At 32.0% G+C, this 23,624-nt stretch overlaps 1 long non-coding RNA gene and 1 other non-coding gene across 2 annotated transcripts in view; both read right to left on the bottom strand.

Moving 5' to 3' along the window:
- LOC142327778 (uncharacterized) overlaps positions 1 to 23,624 on the bottom strand; it is a 133,144-nt gene that overhangs the window by 42,885 nt on the left and 66,635 nt on the right. The gene's annotated exons all lie outside the window — the stretch shown is intronic.
- Positions 7,135 to 7,228, bottom strand: TRNAI-UAU (transfer RNA isoleucine (anticodon UAU)). Its single transcript has 2 exons — positions 7,191 to 7,228; positions 7,135 to 7,170 (listed from the first exon to the last, which is right to left on the bottom strand). It is a non-coding gene; the product is annotated as a tRNA-Ile (tRNA).

The raw sequence follows: 23,624 nt of genomic DNA, 5'->3' as shown, positions 1-23,624 counted from the left end.
TTAATGAAGGCTTATTACTGCACTTAAGAAAAAGTCAAAAATCCAAATGATTTTAATTTTGGGCATTTCTGGTTCAGTCGATTGAAATCAAAAGGGGAAGTGCAAAACTAGATGTTACAACAGTAAATCCAAAATTTCAACATCCTTCGGCTAATCGTTTTTCACTTATGCGAGGTACATAAGTACGTACAGACGTCACGCCGAAACTAGTCAAAATGATGATTCAGGGATGGTTAAAATAGATATTTCCGTTGAAATCTGAAATCCGAAATTTTTCGCGATTATAATACTTCTTTTACTTCGTTCAAGGAAGTAAAAATATATTGGTAATTTAACATTATTTACGTTGAATTTTGGTAAGTTAAAAAAAATTCAAAACTGCTAATGAGAGAAAGGCAAGGTAAAAAACGACATACACGATATATACGAGGGTTATCTTTTTTCAAGGTCCGATCGGTAACGAAATTAAATCCACAGTGATAATAAAAATTTTTTATTTATATCAAGCACTTACATAGTTACGCTGTTTCTCTACATTGTCGCCACTCCGATTTAGACATTTGTTGTAGCGTGGTACCAATTTTCCAATACCCTCGTCATAGAACGGAGCCGCCTGTGTTTTCAGCCATGATTCTACGCTGGTCTGCAGGTCGATATCTGACCCAAAATGTTGTCCTCCTAGCCAGCGTTTCATGTGAGCAACGAGCTGAAAATCGGATGGAGCAAAGCCCGGGCTGTATGGTTGGTGATCAAACAGTTCCTAACGAAAACGCTGCAGGAGCTTCTTTGTTACAGCTGAAGTGTGCGGCCGAGCATTGTCATGGAGAAAGACAACGCTTGATGAAAATATTCCTCTCCGCTTATTCTTATTCACCCACCATACAGCCCGGATTTGGCTCCATCCGATTTTCACCTCTTTGATCTCATGAAACGCTGGCTAGGAGGAGAATATTTGGGCACAGACATCGAGTTGCAGACCAGCGTAGAAAGATGGCTGAAAACAAAGGAGGCTCCGTTCTGAGACGAGGGTATTGGTAAGTTGATACAACGCTACGACAAATGTCTAAGTCGGAGTGGTGACTATGTAGAGAAATAGCGTAACTTCGTAAGTACTTGTTACAAATTAAATTTTTTTTTCACTGTGGTCTTAATTTCGTGACCGATCGGACCTTGAAAAAAAAATAACCCTCGAAATACTTATCATTATCGGGCTTTGTTTTTTAACCAATCATAAGGTGAGAGTAATTCTTATCATTATCGGGCACAAAATTCCAACCAATAGTATTCTTTGTTTTTTAACCAATCAAAGGTGAGAGTAATTCTTATCGTTATCGGGCACAAAATTCCAATCAATAGTATTCTTTGTTTTTTAACCAATCATAAGGTGAGAGTAATTCTTATCATTATCGGGCACAAAATTCCAACCAATAGTATTCTTTGTTTTTTAACCAATCAAAGGTGAGAATAATTCTTATCGTTATCGGGCACAAAATTCCAACCAATAGTATTCTTTGTTTTTTAACCAATCAAAGGTGAGAGTAACTCTTATCGTTATCGGGCACAAAATTCCAACCAATAGTATTCTTTAATTTTTAACCAATCAAAGGTGAGAGTAATTCTTATCGTTATCGGGCACAAAATTCCAACCAATAGTATTCTTTGTTTTTTAACCAATCAAAGGTGAGAGTAATTCTTATCGTTATCGGGCACAAAATTCCAATCAATAGTATTCTTTGTTTTTTAACCAATCATAAGGTGAGAGTAATTCTTATCATTATCGGGCACAAAATTCCAACCAATAGTATTCTTTGTTTTTTAACCAATCAAAGGTGAGAATAATTCTTATCGTTATCGGGCACAAAATTCCAACCAATAGTATTCTTTGTTTTTTAACCAATCAAAGGTGAGAGTAACTCTTATCGTTATCGGGCACAAAATTCCAACCAATAGTATTCTTTAATTTTTAACCAATCAAAGGTGAGAGTAATTCTTATCGTTATCGGGCACAAAATTCCAACCAATAGTATTCTTTGTTTTTTAACCAATCAAAGGTGAGAGTAATTCTTATCGTTATCGGGCACAAAATTCCAACCAATAGTATTCTTTGCTTTTTAACCAATCATAAGGTGAGAGTAATTCTTATCATTATCGGGCACAAAATTCCAACCAATAGTATTCTTTGTTTTTTAACCAATCATAAGGTGAGAGTACTTCTTACTTATTATCGGGTACAAACTTCCAACCAGAATAGTAGGAACTTAACTATTTTACTTAAAAAGAAAGTTACAGCGATATTTTGTTTTTTCGAAAAAGCTCTCCATTTCCATCCCCAGGTCCTATTTTTCCCATTAACGAACTCGACCGAGATCTTGGGTCGTTATATTTTATGTTTAAATTTTAAAGTGATTGGCGCAAAATTACGGCAGTTATCGTATACACAAGAAAGTGAAATATATATAAATGTATTTATGAACGTTTGAGCTGACAGCGGTTTTGGGGTCTGTGAGGTGTGAAATGCGAAAATTTTGCGGAAATCGAATCATGGTTATCATTACAATAGGTAGCTTTCTTATGAAATCTACCTAAAGAAAAGTATGTAATAAAAAATATAAATATATAAAAAAATATATGTAATTTAATAAGCGTACAAGAAGTCGAGTAGTGTCTACATCAGATTTTGTTTTCTCATTTAACTCATAACGGACTTATTTAAACGCGGTCTTATTAAATGATCTGCATTGATTTGGAGAAGTTTTTTAAAATATATTTTATGATTTTGTAGTGCGTAAATAACAATTTCTAATTTAGCGAATTTTACGATAGCATATAAATTCTTACTTAATTTCTTCAGCAAAGTATTTTTTTAGGTCTATTTTAGTCGATTACTTTAATTAATTAAATTTGTAGCAATAATTGTTTTAGTAGTATTTTTATAATATTAATAAGAATATTATCTCTGTTAATAATATTTTTAACCCGTCAATGAATTTAAAATTCTTTTAAATTTATAATTTTGATTTAATAATTATTTTTTTTGATAAAATTTTTTATTATAAGTAAAAAGTCCAACCGTGAACTGTTGTATGACATATTACAAAAATTAAAAAACTTAACGCCTACAGGTTGCTCGTAATTATACGTACTTGTACGCTTTATTATGCAGGATTATAAGTTCTTTAAAACGTAATTTAAAAGTGTAATTTCTGTAGTTTAAAGCTTTTTAAAAATTGGGTCAAGCATCTCTTTTATCTCTCAAATTTATATTAAGGGTAGCTTTCATCATTGCTGCAGTAACTGTGACAGGTAAAAATCTTGTTTTTTTCAGTAAAATTAATGTTTTCGAATAACTCATTATATTAGAATTATTACTTAAAAAATAATTAATACTCAATGTAAAATTTTTTTTTTGATTTAATTTTTTAAAACTTGTATTGCTTATATTTATGTGAACGCTCTCTGCCACTCTCTCTCTCTCTCTCTCTCTCTCTCTCCCTCTCTCTCTCTCTCTCTCTCTCTCTCTCTCTCTCTCTCTCTCTCTCTCTCTCTCTCTCTCTCTCTCTCTCTGTGTGTGTGTGTGTGTGTGTGTGTGTGTGTGTGTGTGTGTGTGTGTGTGTGTGTGTGTGTGTGTGTGTGTGTGTGTGTGTGTGTGTGTGTGTGTGTGTGTGTGTGTGTGTGTGTGTGTGTGTGTGTGTGTGCGCGCGCGCGCATGTAAGTGTTCCTATACATGAGGATTTTAAATTGTATATGCACATATCATTGTGAATTTTTCATTCAATTAATAATAATTTACGTAATCTTCATCGAGTCATCTTTACAAACATTAAATTAATATTTATAAGAATGTCTTCAAAATTACCTTTCGTGACGCGTTTCAGACTAAATACGTCAGACCATCATCAGATTATGAAATATTACCAAAATATACTAACGAGCACTATCTTTGAAAAAAATTAAACAGTTCGTTGTACAAAAATAACGTACGCTGAAAATTTTTATAAGTAAATTTTTTGAAAAATGTTTTTTTTAAAGAAAAAACCAAGAAAATTACTAATTTCTTGCTTTAAAATATGGAAGTATATCCAACAAAAACTAAATGGAATTTAAAAAAAAATTATGGATACTAAAATTTAATTAACGTTTATGTTTAATAATAATCCGTATCCTAGATTATAATTAGAAAGCAACCAAATATAAACTATTAGCTCATGTAAAAAGGAATAATATCAGAAATGTAGAAGGAATTGTCAAAGAAAATCTTTACAAAATTAAATTTTCCGCTCTGAGCAGAAGTAATTTACTTAATTCAAATTCTCAACAGAAGACGCATGTTAAAATGTTTTTTTATACCACCCATCTCGAATATTTCTTTCTTCGAGAGTAATGATGTTCTTTGTACAGATGTTACTCGTAGAAATGAACATCATTTGCATTTTGGTGGGATAAGAATGGCGGTTTATTATATCTGTAATTTTAAGAACGGTTATGCATATTTTGGAATGACTTACAGTAAAGACTCATGTCAAAACTCCTAAATTTAGAATATCAGCAAGGGAGATAATGCAGATAGAAAAAATTAAGCGGATTCTATGTTTAAAATTAGATTAGAATTTGAAACAAAAAATATTTTTCTAATCAATTCAAATAAGGAGGACAAAATTCTTTTGGAATTTGTTATATATTGTTTTTGTAACACTATATTCGAATCCTAATGATTCATATTAAAAATGTTATAAAAGATTACAAAATGGCGTTTTTAAATAAAATACAATATTAAAAAAAAAAAACACTGATAGACAAAAAAAATTTGTTAATATTTCTCTAAGTGTGATACCATTTCTTGAGTTGATTTTTTCGTACATTAGGGATCTGTAAATACAATTTTTCTATCACCCTTTGTTTTAAATAAATTACGCTTCAAAAAAAAAATTAAGGGAAAATATAGTTAAAATCTATAAAATTTATAATTTTACTGGCCATACTTGTGCTAGAATGATTTCGCTGATGCTTTTATTTTATAAATAGCATCAGGCACATCCCGAATTAATGTTCAACTGTAATCGGCTAGCATGTTAGTATTCCATTTCCCTTTACAGCGGCTTTTCATCACCGAAATGTCTTGTTGGAAATGTTCACCGCGTTCGTCTCTTACGTCTCCGAGATTGTCCCGGAAAAAATCCAGATGTGAATGGAGGAAATGTGTTTTCAAAGACATATTACATCCCATAGCTGTGTATGAAGTAAGAAGTTGATTAACAATATCGGGGTAATTGTCGGATTTTTGTTTGCCGAGAAAAGTTTAGCAAACGTCTTTAATTGAAGCCCAAGCTACTCTTTCTACAATATTTAACATCAAATTAAATACATCATTTTTGACCATCTCTCTTATTTAAGGACCAACTCCAATTCGTTCTTTAACTTTCCCTTCACTTACATTCGGAAATTTCTGCTTGATGTAAAAAAATCGGGGACTACCCTTTTTCATTGCTTTTACACAATTTTTCATTAGTTTTAGCTTGATATGGAGAGGGGGTAAAAATATTATTTGGGTTCAACTACGGGCTCATGAATAATATTTTTCCCATTTGGAGTTAAGTTCTCGTTTCTTCCACTCTTCGGTAACGTAATGTTTATCCCTACCTCGGTTATCCCGAATCGCAAAGAAAACACATGTACTTAGTTTAGCCTAACTGCATGACTAACAAAATAGCTATAACTTTCAAATCACCACATATGTTCCAGCTATGTTTCTTATAATTTATTTTTTCAACAACATCTTTCATCACATCGTATGTCTCTTTCAAATTAATACCGTAATCGATTGGTATCGAAGGGTATTTGTTGCCGTTATATAGTAGAACCACTTTTAAACTATACTTGAACGAATCTATGAAAAGGCAGCAGTCCTCAGGTTTATGAACTTGTTCTAAGTACAACATAAGCTCATCAATATTTGTGCAGTAAACCGATTATTTTCATCAATAAATTACTGAGAAAGTTCTTTTTGTCGGCTTCGAAAGCCCAACATTTTTGTATTTTTTTGAAGTAAATTCCAACCTTGCATTCTTGATCCTAACAGTTCAGCTTGATTTTTTGGTAAATTTAAATCCCTAGCCAAGTCAATTCACCTTGTGATAAAAGATTTGTCTTATTGGAAGATAATTCAAAATCAAAATCATAGTTGTCTTCTTCAGTACTGCCTGATTCTTCATCGCTGCTTTGGAAACATACATTCACAGGTGGCTCAGTGGAATAATTTCAGTGTGAGGTATAGGCCTGATTGCAGATTGCAATGAAGGATATTTTACGGTATGTTTAAATTTTTTAGAAAATCCAGACACGTTTTTTAAACAAAAGTAACAATCGGTTACATGATCTTTTGGTTCACGCCAAACCACAGGTACATCAATTGGCAAAGCCTTCCGTGTACCTTTCAGCCATCCTCTTAAATACACAGAACAATTACTACATACTATATGAGGAGCTCACGTCTTACAATATGCAATATAGGAGCTTAAAATGCTAACTATGGGTTGAAAAATGAAAAAAAATCCTTTAATGAAAATTAAAAACTTTTTCAAAAATGGTGAGTGATAGAAAAGATTCTGAGTTTATATTCGTTTTCAAAAAAAAAAAAAAATCATGCATCGCATGTTAGGAAACAAAAATTATGTTTATCAGTGTAATCTGTAAGACTTTCGTTCGAATCTAGTCTACAACTAAATTCTTATTCTTATATACATTGATTTTCAACGTTCAGTTAACGGAACTGGAAATCGATCACAATATCGGCATAATGGGCTAAGAACTTTAAATAATAGTAGGTGTCTTTAATTAAAATTAATAAGAAATAAATAAATTGAGGGAACATATAAAAATATATATTTTAAAGACTGCTTGTAATAAAGCTTATTTCAAGATAGTTAAATCTGTTAAATAATAAAACGATGAGAGTAATACATTTTATGATGATTATTACAAAAATATATCAATAGATTTTTTATAAATTAAACAATTTTATAATAAATAGTATACTAAAAAAATAAATAAAAGTTATTAAATAAAATAATAAATTCTTAAAAAAACGAATCGTATTTATAAAAATATTTTTACAGAATTGTTTATAAAAAAATTAACTTCCCCAGGTGAGGCTCGAACTCACAACCCCGGCATTGCTCACACATTTACTGCCATATAAGTACCGTGCGCTAACCAATTACGCCACTGGGGAATACGTTCTTTGGCAACAGATAACAAGCTAGTATGTCTAAGATAATTAATTTTTATCTACCTCTCAACAGTATAACAAAAAATAAAAAATAAATATTTAACAACGTATATGAGAAAATAAAACTTAAGTTTCAATCGTTTTATTTAATCGGTAATAAATTATAGTAAATAATTTATATCATATTTTATAATTTATTTAACGTAATTAAATTATTATTATTTATTTATAATTTATATATCTATATTTTCTTGTTTTAGCAAAGATTGCATATTCATAAATATAAACATAAAGAAAAGTTAATATTTTTAATTTTCTAAATATCAGATTACATACATACAGACGATCGTTAACATCTGACTGGCCATTATTTTTTGGTCTTAAAAACTCGTTCTGACTTTTGAAGGGAGACCCAAGTGATGATATTATGCTTCAGACAGAATTTACGTAAACTTAATAAATTAAGTTTATTAGCGATGACCAGATTAATTAGATTTTTATTAAAGCGTATGAAATCAAAACAATCCGCTTCATAGTAGAGTTTGATTTTGTTGCAAATGAAATCAATTTGATAATCATAAAAGAATTAATTGTCAAATAATAAAAGAATTGTATAATAATAATAAAGTAGTATGTATACTAAATATTTAAAAAAAAAATTATAATTTAAGATTTGAAAAATAATTATCGTATCTTTTTGTAAATATATTTATCTTCTTGTAACGATCGTTTTATCAGGAAGGAAGGAAGGAAGGTTTCGTCCCTTTCTGTACGGAGGAACCACAAAATTGTTCTGGTTCAACAAATTGCGGTTCACATATACGAGAAAAATGTAAAATGGGAATTAGACACACTTCAACAGAATTATACAAAGCGTTCGGAAAGTTGCTGTACATGGAATTATGGAGGTGTAATGACGAAACCATTAAGAAGGTTTCGTCATTTTTATATTACACTGTGTTTTTATTTCAATATTTTATAGAAACGGATATTACAGTAACTGGAATAATTTATAAAACGTGTAGAAAATGACCTCAAACATAGATACAACACTGTACACGTTTCAATTTGTTTTGAAACACTTTAACCAGTTGAGGTACTGGAATGTCTCGTACGTATGCCGTTATTGCGGTTTTTAGTTAGTGAATCGTGCGTGATTTGCTATAGACTGCTTGTTTCGGTGCTTCCCCATAGAAAGTAATCTGGCGTAGTCAGACTGGAACATCGGGAGTCAGATCGAGACCACAAACCCTCGTAATGATTCGGTCACTAAAAACATTTCGTAAAAAAGTCATTGATCTTATAAGCTGTGTGTATTGTGGCGCCATCTTGTTGGAACCAACCGTGATTGATATCTACTTTTGTTAACTGACTAATGAAGTTTGTTAAAACAACACAATAACGATCACTGTAAACTGTATTTTCCAAAAAGATTGGATCGAGCAATCCCGTAATACGCGTTCTGCTCACACCGACCCAGACTCCATCTTTCGCTTCGTATTTTATGAATTAATATACCCTCCCAGACGAAACCACACTTCATCTGTAATTTTTTTTTTGTCTTCAGTCATTTGACTGGTTTGATGCAGGTCTCCAAGATTCCCTATCTAGTGCTAGTCGTTTCATTTCAGTATACCCTCTACATCCTACATCCCTAACAATTTGTTTTACATATTCCAAACTTGGCCTGCCTACACAATTTTTCCCTTCTACCTGTCCTTCCAATATTAAAGCGACTATTCCAGGATGCCTTAGTATGTGGCCTATAAGTCTGTCTCTTCTTTTAACTATATTTTTCCAAATGCTTCTTTCTTCATCTATTTGCCGCAGTACCTCTTCATTTGTCACTTTATCCACCCATCTGATTTTTAACATTCTCCTATAGCACCGCATTTCAAAAGCTTCTAATCTTTTCTTCTTAGATACTCCGATCGTCCAAGTTTCACTTCCATATAAAGCGACACTCCAAACATATACTTTCAAAAATCTTTTCCTGACATTTAAATTAATTTTTGATGTAAACAAATTATATTTCTTACTGAAGGCTCGTTTAGCTTGTGATATTCGGCATTTTATATCGCTCCTGCTTCGTCCATCTTTAGTAATTCTACTTCCCAAATAACAAAATTCTTCTACCTCCATAATCTTTTCTCCTCCTATTTTCACATTCAGCGGTCCATCTTTGTTATTTCTACTACATTTCATTACTTTTGTTTTGTTCTTGTTAACTTTCACGCGATAGTTCTTGCGTAGGACTTCATCTATGCCGTTCGTTGTTTCTTCTAAATCCTTTTTACTCTCGGCTAGAATTACTATATCATCAGCAAATCGTAGCATCTTTATCTTTTCACCTTGTACTGTTGCTCCGAATCTAAATTGTTCTTTAACATCATTAACTGCTAGTTCCATGTAAAGATTAAAAAGTAACGGGACAGGGAACACCCTTGTCGGACTCCCTTTCTTATTACGGCTTCTTTCTTATGTTCTTCAATTGTTACTGTTGCTGTTTGGTTCCTGTACATGTTAGCAATTGTTCTTCTATCTCTGTATTTGAACCCTAATTTCTTTAAAATGCTGAACATTTTATTCCAGTCTACGTTATCGAATGCCTTTTCAAGGTCTATAAACGCCAAGTATGTTGGTTTGTTTTTCTTTAATCTTCTTCTACTATTAATCTGAGGCCTAAAATTGCTTCCCGTGTCCCTATAATTTTCCTGAAACCAAATTGGTCTTCTCCTAACACTTCCTCCACTCTCCTCTCAATTCTTCTGTATAGAATTCTAGTCAAGATTTTTGATGCATGACTAGCTAAACTAATTGTTCTGTATTCTTCACATTTATCTGCCCCTGCTTTCTTTGGTATCATGACTATAACACTTTTTTTGAAGTCTGACGGAAATTCCCCTTTTTCATAAATGTTACACACCAGTTTGTATAATCTATCAATCGCTTCCTCATCTGTAAAAAAAACGTAATTTCGAGGATACCAACGGAATTTTGGTCAAGAAAACATTTAAACTATTAACAATAATTTAGTCTTTCGGAATTAGCTGTAGGTTTCAGTTATTGAACACAGATTACTGTGTAGGAGAACGTTTTTCAGTTACTTTCTTACGGCTTTATATGCGATATTGGTTCAGTAGAAGGGGAGATGGTAAAGCCAACCACAAATTATTATTATTAAAATTATAAATAAAAATAAAAATTTTCTTATTTAATCTTTTTCTATCAATATCTTCATTTCCTAAAGTTTCTGGGTTTGATTCCCTGTTATTCCGATAAACGAAAAAACACGAAACGAAACGAAGGACGTTTAACCATAACTCAACACTCACGTCTTGATTTACTACTGAGATACGGCCAACGAATCCACAGGGCAACCAACCTAACGCTGAAAGAACGGAATTCATTACATAAATATAAAGCATACTGTACAGCGACTTTCCGAATGCAATGTAGAAAAAAATTATTATTTCATAATCAAAATGCATAATTTTTTTTAAGGAATTCACAGCTACATATTTGTTTTATTTCATAATTTAAAAATTAAATGAAAAATGGTTGTATTCTAAGTTTAAACGTTAAGTATTTAAAAAAAAATGTTTATTTAGCCACGCCTTCATAACAAATTACAAAGATTTGATAATTAAGCGCATTATTAGTTCCTATGTAGAAATAGGAAACATAAATCACACTTTTTATCTTATACTTTTGAATTAACTCTAAATAAAGTTAAATATTATTCAAAGCACAAACTAATAAGTAAAAACTAATACTTTTTCAATTCTTCAAGCGTAAAAATGTAAAAGGGAATATTTTTTATGAATTATAGACCAGAATACATGGAAAAAATAAACTGATTTCAATAAGTTGGATGGCAGAAATACTTTGAAATTAAACAAACATTAGAAAAAAAGTATTAGAAAATAATCAAATGAACGTATTTTAAAGGATTATTAAAAAAATATAAAATCCTAGACTTCAAAAAGTACACTTAAGAGTAAAAAAGGAAAAAAAAACATTTTCCGTTCTTAAGTTTCAATCTTTTTAAGACGTAGTCAAACGGAAAATAAACAAGTTTCAACTTACCTGATAATAATACAGAAAGGAAATGTGGATAAACGACGTAAAGAAACTGCTATCGAGCTTCAATTAAGATTCATTGGAATGCGGGATTATGTTATATTCTTTTGCTTAATGCAAAATATAAAGCCAAGATATTGTTTTTTAATCTATTTACGGTTAAATCTTTGAAATTTAATCAATAACAACAGGACGGACGACCAGATGAGGACACCTTAGCACGGTTTGGATACATTTAAAAAAATTCGAATAAAATGGGTCGATTTGAGAATCCTCTTTTTGTGAAGTTATTTAAAAAATTAATGTTATATATCTGTGTTGAATGCTATTCATATAAAAAAAAAAATCTATATCTCGAAGGTCGCCATCCGTCGACTTACGTGGCCTTTCATCGGGAAGGTACTAGTTTCAAATCTCAGTCAGGTATTTTCATACGTTACAAAATTTCCGTTTCATATTCCCACGCTCAAACTTCCGAGCTTATGTAGAGAATTAAAAAAACAAACATTGAATTGTATATTACAGTAAATTTTTTAAACATCTGCATTTATATTTTATAAAATTCCGTTTCATGTATAGTTTCTTATTGAAATATTACATGCATAAATAAATCAATGCCAAATATGATAATTTCTTATATGTAGAGAAAAAGTATTCTTTTTTCTCATGCAATAAATAAGTAATTTTAATAATTATGAGCATTTGATAATTTTATTTAAAAAATTTACGCCCAAAAAGGAGTGTAATGTATTTAGGGAATATGTATGTATGTTTCACCATTTATTGCTCTAACGGCTAAACTGATTTAAATATATGACCCCACGTTGGAATCTTTACGTTACCGGAAGTGTCATAGGACATTGAACAAGCCGGCCTCCGTGACGCGAGTGGTAGTGTCTCGGCTTTTCATCCGGAGGTCCCGGGGTTGGAATCCCGGTCAGGCATGGCATTTTCACACACGCTACAAATTATACATCTGAAGCAATACCTAACGGTGGTCTCGAAGGTTAAACCAAAACAAAATTTGTCACCCGCACACTTATTATTCTACATTTAGTACAGGCAATTTGTCATCAAAATAGGCTGCATTTGAAAATCCTTACCTACCGATTGATCTTTTGTCCATGCGTTAGAGGTGATGAGGGAAGCTTAACTCCACATTTTTAACATTCCCTCCCATAGATTTTTGAAAAACTGAAAAAGTTTTTGAAATGTGGTTTTCTCTGAATCTATGCATTTTAGAGAAACTTTTTCAAAGAAAAAATGTGGAGGACACTCTCCTCTACAATTAATGTGTTTGAAGTTATGCCGTATAATTTGAAATTGAAATACTAGGTGGCGCTGAATTTATAAAAAAACGTGTTTTTTCAGGTTTTTCACCGGGAAAAATTGTTTATCGTCTGTATTGCATTTGGAAAAGTTGTTAATTTTAAAAAAACAGACAACTGTTTAAACAATTTTCTTGTACGACTTAGCATTCCAGAGTTATAGCGGTATAATGGCAACGCAGCGGTCTTATTGTTACTGTAGCCGGGGAGATCGGCATTGTTCAGCGACAAGACCGGTTTCGAACACGTGCCCAATTCACAACATTTTCACACTTTTACAAGCTACAGCTCCAAAACGGACGTACAAGAAAATTGTTTAAAAAGCTTATTGTAAGCTAATTAAGTAAAATACATATATTTGATTTATCAAATCAAGTGGAACCAAAGAAAATTACTTTTTTTAGTTCCTTGTAAGAAGTAAAAGAATTATTGTGATCGCGAAAAATTTTTTTTTAGTTGTGTACTTTTCCTTTTGACTGCAATCAACTGAACCAAAAGTGTCCAAAAAAGCCTAAAATCCAAATTCATTTGAATTTTGGAATTTTTCTTAACTGCAGTAATAAGAGCTTTTCAACGCATTGAGAGCTTTCAACGATATATCATAAGTGGTACTTATTTTCATCGGTTCCAAAGTTGTAACAGAATAAAATTTTAATTAATTAAATATTTTGATCTTACAAGGGGAAGGATCATCGGTTCGAATCAGACTTCTTCACCATTTTTTTAAATTTAAATATATTGATTTATTAACCTCTGATTGTAAAAAAAAGTAAATAATAATAATTCCATAATAAAAATTAAAAAAAAATTGAAAAATTATCATAAGTTATTAATAAAATAAAGTTTTATGTTTTTTTCATTTTAAAAATATGTGTATATGTAATTTAACAGGCGTACAAGGAAGTCATGTGGTATCCACATCAGATTTTTTTTAAATGCAATGATTTTCTGGTTAAGGCAAAGAGTTTGATACTTGTTCATGGAAATCGATTCAATTTATTTTATACTTATGTACAGAAAAACAGTGTAAAAATCTTTCATAATTCGTTTGTAAAATATAATTTGTTTAAAAACCTTTTGTTAGTAACAGGAATTATTAAAATCATCCACGCAGAACACCAGATATAAGTCTAATTAATAAAAGGTCGAGGGGCTGTGTATCGATTATTTGTCAAAGAAGGAGTATCAATGTTCATGATACTCCCATTACAACATACAAACTCTATGTTTAAATAAAAAATAACCCGTTGGGATTCTTGTTATTCACGTTAGAAATGGAATTCGTTATTACAAATCTAAACAATATATAGGTGATATATGTATATCACCTATACATAGGTGATATACATATATCACCTATGATATAACAATATATAGGTGTAATATATATATATATATATATGAACAAAGTGATTCCACATAGTACGTAAATCTCTCGTAAGATGATTCTATAGCCAAAAAGAAGAAAGAAAGTTCATATAAATATAGGTCAGAAAACGAGTTCGTTAGCGAGTTTCGGCTCGCGAAACATTTAACCCAGCTTTCTGCTACCTCTATGATAAAATTAAACCGTACTAAATTTCTTGGAGCACAAATTGAGAGATTCGTTATAGTTTTTGATTCAATAAATTAAATAAAAGTGGTCTCATTAAGGTTTAAGAAAAACTGGGTAACAAGAAAACGTTTTGTCGGGAAATACACTGTTTTAAGACAAAAATTTGTAGTTAATTTTGTAGAAAAATTAATTCTGAAAAAAATTGACGTACATAACGTCTATTAAAATTAAACACAAATTTGAAAAGTTCAACTTTAACTAGAAACAAAACAAATACACTGCATCAAGAATTTAAACAGAACAAAATTAGTCATCAAATCAAGACAGTTGTGAGCAGGTGCGCCATCATTGAAAAACCACATCTGCGCTCTATCTGCAAAGTGCAAGTACCGTTCTCTTGGCAGTACTGTGGGACTTGGCGGTAAGTAAAAGGGGCCTATGAGATTATCACCAAGAAGATAAAACGAACACAGAACGAAGATATTATAAAACGAAGATAAAAATATTATCACCATACATTAAACGAAAAAGTGCGTTGGAGTGTTTCGATAATTTACAGTGCCATTTATTGTAAAACAGGATTCATCGGTAAATTAGAATGTTACTTAGAAAATCGGGATGATGTTCAAATTTTCTAATAACCACCGACAGAATTTCATCCGTTTATCGAAATCAATTCTGTACGTTTTAATTTTACACACACACACACACACACACACACACACACACACACACACACACACGGACGGACGGGCGGGCGGGCGGGCGGACGGGCGGGTGGTTGCGGACAGACAGACAGAGAGAGCGCGCGCGAGACAGAGAGAGAGAGACAGACAGACAGAGAGAGAGAGACAGACAGACAGAGAGAGAGAGAGTGAGTGAGCAAGAAGCAGGGCTAGATGTTTCGCGAGCAGAAAATCGCTAACGAACAGTTTTCTGACCTATGTTAATAGGAACTTTTTAGCTATAGAATCATCTACCCAGAGATTACCGTGCAATTTTGAATCACAGTAGGAAATAAAATGTAAAATTACACAATTAATTTTTTTTTTTCAATTTGATTTAAGTTATTCAAAAATAAAATCCTGTTTAGATTATCTACCTTTCAATAGATTATTTTTTTAATTTTTTTTTTTTAAAACAGAATTTCTGATCATTTTAAATTTCTGATAAATGTTAAAATGCATACATATTCTTAAAGTTATAACTTACTTTTACGATATAAAATATATATACATTATTTATTTTTTCTTACGAAATTTCAAGCACGTGTTATTTTGGAATCAAAATTTACATACTTATGCAGCGTGAAAAAAAAATATATATATATATATATATTTTTACGACAGGAAGGATTTTCAAGAGATTTGTTGTTATATCATAACTTACAGTTGCATGACTATTATATACGAAGTAAATGGGGGAAAATTTTAAAATAGCAGAAACCTTGTATAATATCATGCCTTCTGTTACAGTGTAAATGTCTTATAAAATATAACAATCTATCATTTCATTCAATATCGTTTTTATTACATTAGACAAATAGTTTTCCTAAAAAATTATAAAATAACAGCACTCCTTTATAGTAATATAATGGAATTTAAATATCTTTTCTTAAAAACTCCAGTGTTAAAATTCACCTTTCCTAAATTTTTTTAGATTATTAGAAAATCAAAGAATACAATCAACCGTATAACTTCTATCAGTGGAATTCTACTGCCCGAAAATATTTATAAAATGGGTTCATTTAAATTAATTTTAGTTAATATAAACTCGACCTTTGTACTTGGCAACACTACACTGGTGTAAAGTATGAAGCGGATAAACCCCAGCGGGTTCAACCTACTTCATATTAATGTACTGTCTGATGATCAGCTCCGTAAATCTGGTCGACAGTGTTGATTGAGTAGGCGGGATGAGGACAGCAATTACATTGCGCTACATATAGTATACTAGTTAAAAGCATCTGCTACATATCAGCTAACAATAGTATAAACTACGCTATACAGTAACAAACATTTGTTACTGTAACAAATTTGTGAAATTAGTGAATTTCACAAATTCACTACTACTCGCTGAAGGTCATTACACTAGATCATTCATTTCCAAAGTGGGCGATAACATCCCTTGTGGGCGCTGATGGACTTAAGGGGGGCGGTAGAAGGACTCTCCTCTAGGGTAAAATTGGGGGCGTTCAGGTGATCTATGAAGGCGATGGGTGATTAAAAAAAAAAAAAGGAAAAAATTATGTTTTCCTGATATTTCAAACTAAAATTAAATACCTACTACATTAGTACAAAAAATTAAAGGGACACCTATATTTTATGATAAAAATAATTATGTTCAAACTACTTTAACTTTACAATCAAGAGGCTTAGACAGACGAATAAAAAAATAATTAAGCTTGAATGCTCTACTTTTTGACAGTATTCTTCAGATTGGTCTATCTGGAATTTCTCCTACCACCATTTTATTCGGTCGCCCTAAAGCATAAGACCGAATCTCCATGCCACAAACGGCTACTGTGCCTCAAAACGGTTTAGCGACCAATATCCTAATTAGTTCCTACAGCTTACCTAACTGCGTGAGTGGAATAAGCGTGGTGTCCTAAACCAATTGCTTGCGTGTTCCACCGCTCACTTGTCATATATTACTAAAATGGGTAGGTACACCCCGTCTACATACTAAAATATATGACTTGTCAATAAATTAAAATTTATTCTGTCAAGGACAGCAATTTGCTGCCACGCCTAGGTCATTGAATGCCGGCAACATCAACCGCCATGTTGACCTTTGACCCTTGAGTCAAAGATTGAGGCAGAACCTGAGGGTATGTTTTTCAAGATTACCTCCAAAGTTTCAGGCTGAAAGAGTGGATTTATTGCAAAATTTATAGTAAAACACGGGTTTTAGATGCCTCCAAAATTACAACAAATAACCAACAGATAAAATGACGTTTGAACTTCAGGGTCTATTTTCACGGGTTAATTCGAATACATTAAAGAACGGCTACTTTCAATGATGAATGTGTGTTCCCGGTTAAATTTACACGTTGAAACAGTTGATTTACTGAAATATTCATAGTAGGACATAACTGAAAACAGCATGATTAATTTTAAATTTATGATGATGATGATGATGTAGGTCATCATTACTTTCAGCGATATGTGTGTTATATCATTAATCATTACTTAATGTATACAATGATCATTATTTACGATTCAAACTTCAAAAATTATTGTTGGTTTTTATAATCTAACAGCTACTCAGTTATCGGTGTAAATTTATACTGATTTTCTGCATCAATCAGTCATCATTACTTTCAGCGAAAGCGGGTGTTTTGGATTTTTTATATTTTATACTTGTGATAGCTAATAATTGACAGCTGATGTTAATTTATTTATACATAAGAAACAGAAAAATCCTTAAGAAGAAAAGTTTTAAAAATCTGAAAGGTTTTCTTCGTGTTTGATCGAGCGTATGGGGAAACAGAACATTTTCCATTAAACTGCATTACAATCGTTTAAAAGCTTAAGACTTAAACTTAATTTCTTTTTTTGTGTGTCTTTCTACGATCTTTCTGAACCGAAATATTCCACTTTAAAAAGAAAAGGCCACTTTTGTCTATCTCCCGATAAGCTGCATATCTCCCGATCTAAGCAACGTATTGTTACAAATAATATGGAAATTGAAGGGTTTTTTAAAATGCTGTTTTTAAGAGCGCATCTTAAAACAATTTGCAATAAGTTTAAAAATTTTGGGGGCACTAGAAAATGATTGATTCTAAATGTAGTCATTGAGCTAAAAACTTTGAAAATCAATATACTAGATGACATCATTGTTTTCTACTTATTACTCACTATCCAAATTTATGGTGCTCTACGTAGCACAACATAGATTTCGATTTTTTTAAAAATTCTATTACAATATAAAAATAGTAATCCCATAATAATTTTTCCAGGTAAATTACGCGGATCATTGTTTAAAGAAAAATTAAATGTTTTATTAGATAATTTGAAGATTTTCTATTGCGTAATACCTAGAACTTGATTTCATTTGTAGTAAATTCAAGAAAATTGACTGGACAAATTAAGTTAAAAAAATTATACATATTTCGGCATAGCTTACGTTAGGTAGTAGTATCTACACAATTTCATTATATTCCTTTCTTATTTAAACTATGTGCCTTTTGTTTTCTTCCCAACGAATTCTCATATCGGACATCATTTTTATAGAACTAAAATTTTTAATTTTTTCTTTTGCTGAAATATTTAATCTACAATTGGTTTTTTTTACCGGAACCATAAGTAAAATTGAATTTAGAAAAAAATAACTTGCAGAGAGGGGTTTCCATTGAAATCCTCAAAGAACTGTATGTGTATAAATATCATATGCAAGATAGGCATAGATATTTAATAAACTTACATTAGTAGCAAACAACGATGAGTTCAAGGGACACTGACAATGTTCAGAACAGAAAAAAGGCAAATAAAACAACAAAAAGTTGTCTTATCAATCACATAAAGAATAACAAATCAGACAAAGAAACAACGAAACAAATAAAGAAGCAACAAAAGAACAAGCGAAACGAAACGAAGAATTTTGTCGATGCATAATATCCTAGCTTAGCTGATTCACGTAAAATCCTGGAGAACTTACAAATCTAATAGATGCAGTCGCTTTAGGCTTCTAACAATAAGAAAAATATTAGTTAAACGACATAGTTAAATAATATTAACATAGTTAAAACAAAAGTACCTCGATTAAAGTGAATATTTAATTCAGATTGTATAATAATCTGAATCAGATGCAAGTGGATACGTATTTTATTTTTTGTTAATAAACAATGTAATTGTTTCACTTGTGACTGCGGTTGTCGTTAGCTAGTATGGCGAGTGTTCTCCTCGCTTCCGGCAGGTCACTGGTACACAGCTGACCGTTAAAAAAACATTTCTCGCGGTCGCGGGTAAGTGACTGATGCGAAAAATAGATGAAAACAATCCTTGATGCGGGTTATATATCGTGCTAAAATTTGAGCTCAATCGGTGCAGAACATTTTGAGTTTTTGAAGCGCACACAAACGAACTTAACATTTTTATATATAAAGATTTGTGGGCTGCGAAAAAAAGCCCTAAGTCGTGCGAAAAAACACATCATTTTAAATGCTTACAAAAGCAGAGTAATGCTTACAAATTACAGAATAATCAAACGGCGTTGATTTCAGATGTTAATAAATTACTAACGTAAGTAGAAGTTGTGCTACTTCAGTGTACAACGTGATTTTCGAGTATGAATCTACTAATGAATTACGGTCTCCAAAGAAAACAAAACCCCGCAGGTCAATAGAGAAAAAGGTGAGATTTTGATAAAAACGCGATTCGTAAAAAAATTACACGAATTTGAATTATTTAGAAATAGTTTAGCGGTGTATTATGTCCTTTGGAAGAGAATTCGGTTATTGCCTTCGATAACGCTTCTTATCATTAAACGAAAAGAATTCCAGCCGTGTTATAGAAAAACAATGATATCAAATGTACCTTAGTTCAAAAGGAATAATTTTTGAAGAGGTTTAAGTTAATGTTCAATCATTTCAAAGGGTTTCGCGTATTAAAAGTAATTATAGTCCGTATAAAATTGGTTTGACACACAACGCCATATTGGCAAGTCGTGTTTTTATTCGTTTCCTAACGAATATGTTTGCCGGCCTCCGTGGCGCGAGTGGTAACGTCTCGGACTTTAATCCGGTGGTTCCGAGTTCAAATCCCGGTCAGGCATGGCATTTTCATACGCTATAAATCATTCATATCATCATCTGAAGCAATGCATAACGGTGGTTTAAAAAACGAATACTTAAGAAAGTTGGGTGTTTTAATTTATTTACTGTAAGTAATCCTTGTTGGTGGCTTTTCTTTATGTTTTGGTGTTTTTTTTCGTTTTTTTTTTTTTTTAATAAAATACAGATGTTTTAGCTGTTAAATATAATTCAAAGAAATTTGTTACTTAATCAGTTGTGATTTTGTTTATATTGGCAACGGCCATACGGGCTCTTTTTGATTGGTCGTTATGTTTGACAGCGGCCATCTTGCATTGATCTGATTGGTTTTCCTTTGTTTACATTTCCATTTGATTTATTAGCCTCTTATTTATTAAAAAACTTTTTTCTCGCGGTCGCGGGTATGTGACTGATGCGAAAACAATCTTTGATGCCGGATATATATCGTGCTAAAATTTGAGCTCAATCGGTGCAGAAAATTTTGAATTTTTGAAGCGTACACAAACGAACTTAACATTTTTACATATAAAGATTTTTGAAGAATAAGTCTTTTTAGAAAATATTTTTCAATTTCCTTTAATTTGATACCCTAATTTATAGGTTTTAAACGATTTTGGAATTGAAAAAAAAAAAAACAATCAGGATTTTTATTTTGTTGAAAATCGTTATATTGCAAAGTGTCTCCTGTGCTAATAGAACGAATCATTTCGTATATATTTCGTGAAAGTCGAAATATCCGTAATTAGATTAACAAACAAACATTTCAAACAACAATGGAAAGAAAATATCTTAGAATGTTAAATGGTAATTTGATATAATCTCTGTTTGAGGAAGAAACAAAGGGATCCACTTAGGCAGAAGGCTAACTTGGAGAAAATACCAGTAAAAAGATAAGAAGCAAACCGTATAAGAGTAAACAGTTAGGAATTAAACTGATCTGACTTATATCATATAGCTGTTTTTAGAAAATAAGACATATAAAATCTGTCGTAAAACGTTTTTGATCGTTCAGGATTTTACTGTGAGGTTGAGTGTATGTTCTTTAATTCAGAAACTATTTACTTTATTAGCAGTTTGTTTTAAATGAGACGCGTCATCAGATATATAAAAATACTAACTGTAACTGAAGAAACAGACTTGATATCTTAGAAATCAAGAGATACTTACTAGTAAATCATAAAAATTAATTAGATAATAATATTAATATTTTTAATAATGATAAAGAAGAAGAAGAATCAAAATTAAAAAAAAAAACTTAAGTAGACTAAACGATAAAAATACGATTTCAAGAAAATTATATTTCTAATAAAATATTTTTCCTTTTTCATAAATATTTACATGAAAATGTGTGTATGTTGTAATAATTAATACTGTATATTTATTAAGTCAATTTATAATTTTACTATCAAATTCATTCAGATTAATTATCGTTCATTTAGTTTAGTTTTATAGTTACTTTAACTGTCTAAACGAAATAATTAAAAATAATAATAAAAAAACTATCTTCTAATAATGAATTATTTAAAACTAAGCTTTCGTCCATTCAAACTATCTGGAATATATACGAGGTGCGACAATAAAGTAATGAGACTGATTTTTCTTTGTAAGATGTGGCAACCCTACAGCTTGCGTAGGCACACCATCTTTGACCTTGGTCTATACGCTACTTCTAGTCCAAGCGGCACATTGATGCAACTGCTCAGTCGTGAGTTGTGCTGTAATAAGTGAACACGTGTTTGTGTCTCTCGTCACAGAAATGAAACCGCAAAATATTTCGCAACGGTATGCCATTTCTTTTTGCGTTAAATCGGGTGAAAACGCGACGACAACTTACGGTAGGCTTCAGAAGGCTTTTGGAGAGGAGGTTATGTCAAGAGCTCAAGTTTTTCGGTGGCATAACATTTTTAGCGAAGGCAGAACGAATGTTGAAGATGAAGACCGCAGTGGACGACCATCAACCTCACGGACAGATGTCAACTTGACCAGGGTGCGTGAAATCGTACGATCTGATCGAGATTATCCGTGAAAATGATCGCAAAAGAACTCAACATCGATCGAGAAACGGTTTGTCTAATATTAACTGAAGATCTTGGTACGAGAAAGATTTGTGCAAAAATGGTCCCCAAAAATCTCACACAGCAACAGCGAGAAACATGGAAAATTGCGGCAGCCGATCTGTTAGAGCAAACGGAAATCAATCCAGATTTGTTGAGCCGTGTTATCACTGGTGATGGAGGTTGGTTTTTTTCAATACGATCCAGAGACAAAACGCCAAAGTTCGCAACGGTGCTCAAAGGGATCACCCAGATCAAAAAAAAGGTCGCATGTCAAAGTCAAAAGTAAAACGTATGCTTGTGTGCTTCTTCGATTCCAACGAAATTGTTCATAAAGAGTGGGTGCCTCCTGGACAAACAGTTAACTGATATTTCAACAAAGAAATTTTAGAAAGACTTCGTAAACGAGTTCTTCGTGTCCGTGCCGACATTGCTGATAATTGGATTCTGCATCACGATAATGCGCGATCCTATACTGCTCTGTCGGTACAGCAATTTTTAACCTCAAAACAAATTTCAGTACTACCACAGCCACCTTATTCACCAGATATCGCTCCGTGCGACTTTTTTCTATTTCCAAGCGTCAAAATGGCGGTCAAGGGACACCATTTTCAAACAAAACAAGATGTCCAAAAAGCTGTGACGACGGTCTTGGAGGATATTACAGAAGATGAGTTGCAGAAATGTTACCATCAGTGGCAGAAGCGCTGGAGTAAGTGTGTGCAAGCAGAGGGGAACTACTTTGAAGAAGACAACACTAAACATGACTAAAATTGTAAGCACCATTTTTTTCACATCAGTCTCATTACTTTATTGTCGCACCTCGTATACATATAGGTACGTTCGGAAAATTGCTGTGGACTGGAATTATGGAAATGTAATGACGAAACTTTCTTAATTATTACTTCGTATCTTTATTTCATTATTTTATGGAAACGATATTACAATAACTGGAATAGTTTAAAAAAGGTGTTGTAAATGAACTCTTCCAACATCAGTACAACACTGCATACGTTTCCATTTGTTTTAAAACATTTTAACCAGCCGATGTACTACAATATCTCGTACGTATTACGTTATTACGACTTTATTTCGTTAGTCGTGCATGGTCTTTGGGATAAAATGCTTGTTTCGCTGCCCCACCCCCCACAAAAAGTAATTTGGGGGAATCAGATCGGGCGATCGTACAAGCCATAAACCCCTCAAAATGATTAGTTCACCAAAGGCGTTTCGTAAAAAAGTCATTGAACTGTCAGCTATGTATGCTGTGGCGTCATCTAGTTGGAACTGTGATTGATTTCCATTTCTCTTAACTGAGTAATAAAATTTGAATTTGTCAAAAAAGATTGGACCCACAATGCGCGTTCTACTCATACCGACCCAGACTCCAATTTTCGCTTCGTATTTTGTGAATTAATATACCTTCCCAGATGAAACCACGTTTCATCTGTAAAAAACGTAATGTCGAGAATATATACGGAATTTTATCAATCAAACGTTTAACCATTGATAATAATTTAATCTTTTCACACGATCAATAGGCTTCTATTCTTGAACACATGATACTTTGTAGGAGAAAAGTTTCAGTTCTTTTCTTACAGTTTAC

The sequence above is a fragment of the Lycorma delicatula genome, chromosome 7 (assembly GCF_047948215.1).
Source record: "Lycorma delicatula isolate Av1 chromosome 7, ASM4794821v1, whole genome shotgun sequence".
Taxonomy (NCBI): domain Eukaryota; kingdom Metazoa; phylum Arthropoda; class Insecta; order Hemiptera; family Fulgoridae; genus Lycorma; species Lycorma delicatula.
Note: the sequence above shows the minus strand (reverse complement) of the source record. Positions and strands in the feature narration are given on the sequence as shown.